A 1,534-nucleotide genomic window follows, 5' to 3' on the forward strand; every position below is an offset into this window, starting at 1 on the left:
TCTCTCTCTCTCTCTCTCTCTCTCTCTCTCTCTCTCTCCTTCCTCTCTTCCTTCCCTCAGCTTTATTTGTAGGATGGAGAGATAACTCAGTGGTTAAGAGCAGGCTGCTCTTCCAGAAGAATGAAGTTTGATACCCAGCACCCAGATATCAGCTCATAGCTGTCTGTAACTCCAGTTCCAAGGGATCTGACATCCTCTTCTGGCTTCCAGGGCATCAGATATACAGACATACAAGCAAAATATTCATATACATTAAATAAAACTATTATTAGCCAGGTGGTGGAGACTCGCGCCTGTAATCCCAGGCCACAGGGTAACTTTGTGGAGTTGCCCTCATCTCCCACCTTTGCATGGGTCCTAGAAATCAAACCCAGTTGACCAGGCTTATGTGGTAAGAGTCTTTATCCACGGACACATCTCACCGGCACTTCTCTTTAATTTTTGAGACAGTGGCTCACTGATGTAGACCAGGCTAGCCTGGAACTCCCTGCGGAGCCCAGGCTGACCTAGACCTCTTGACTGGCCTCCCTGCCTCAGCCTCCTAAGTTCTATGTGCTTACAGAAGTGAACACCAACAATCAGCTCCCACACATTCCCTTTCTTTCTCTTCCCTTCCTTACTTTCCCGGTCATTAGAGTTTTAGTACTCATGTTGCAGGCGGATGGAAACTGACTTCGTGATTCTTCCCAAGGACACTTCTTTCTGGCTGAATCTAGACAAGTGGCTGCTGGGACTTTGACACAGAGGGGGCGGTGACATTCTGGCCGATTCCCCCATTTCTTGCATTGTACCCCTCTCTTCTCTGCTCACTACTCTTTACCTTTGCCCTAGTTCACACAACACTTATTAAAAAAAAAACCATAAGAATACACACTTTCTATTTTTAAGTTCAAGATAAGGTTTCTCTGTGTAAAAGACCCAGACGTCCTGGAACTCACTTTGTAGACCAAGCTGGCCTTGAACTCAGAGAGATCCACCTGTCAACACCTCCCAAGTGCTGAGATTAAAAGTGTGTGCATTTGCTGAATCCTTTGGATCTAATATCTTTCTTTGAATCTCTCAGTTCAGGGACTGGAGAGATGGCTCAGCAGTTAAGAGCATTTGTTGCTCTTCCAAAGGACCCCAGTGCAGTTCCAAGCAGCTCACAATCACTTGTACCTCTAGTTCCAGGGAATTTGACATAGTAGTAGTCTTACACACACAGACATATGCATACATATCCGTGTGTGTGTGTGTGTGTGTGTTAATCTTAAAAGTAAGTTTCCAGTCATAATTTGGTGATAGGATTCTAAATTCAAAATGGCTTTTTCTGATTTGATACAGTCGACTGTCATATAACCACAAAATAATGGGTTCTTCCACTTGAAATGGACTCTGGCAATTTTGACAACACACTGAAAAGACGATTCTAGTAAATATTTCATGACTTTTAACACATTTAGTATTTTTTTTTTGGTTTTTTGAGACAGGGTTTCTCTGTGGCTTTGGAGCCTGTCCTGGAACTAGCTCTGTAGACCAGGCTGGTCTTGAACTC

Source organism: Microtus ochrogaster, chromosome 4 (assembly GCF_000317375.1).
Source record: "Microtus ochrogaster isolate Prairie Vole_2 chromosome 4, MicOch1.0, whole genome shotgun sequence".
Lineage (NCBI taxonomy): Eukaryota > Metazoa > Chordata > Mammalia > Rodentia > Cricetidae > Microtus > Microtus ochrogaster.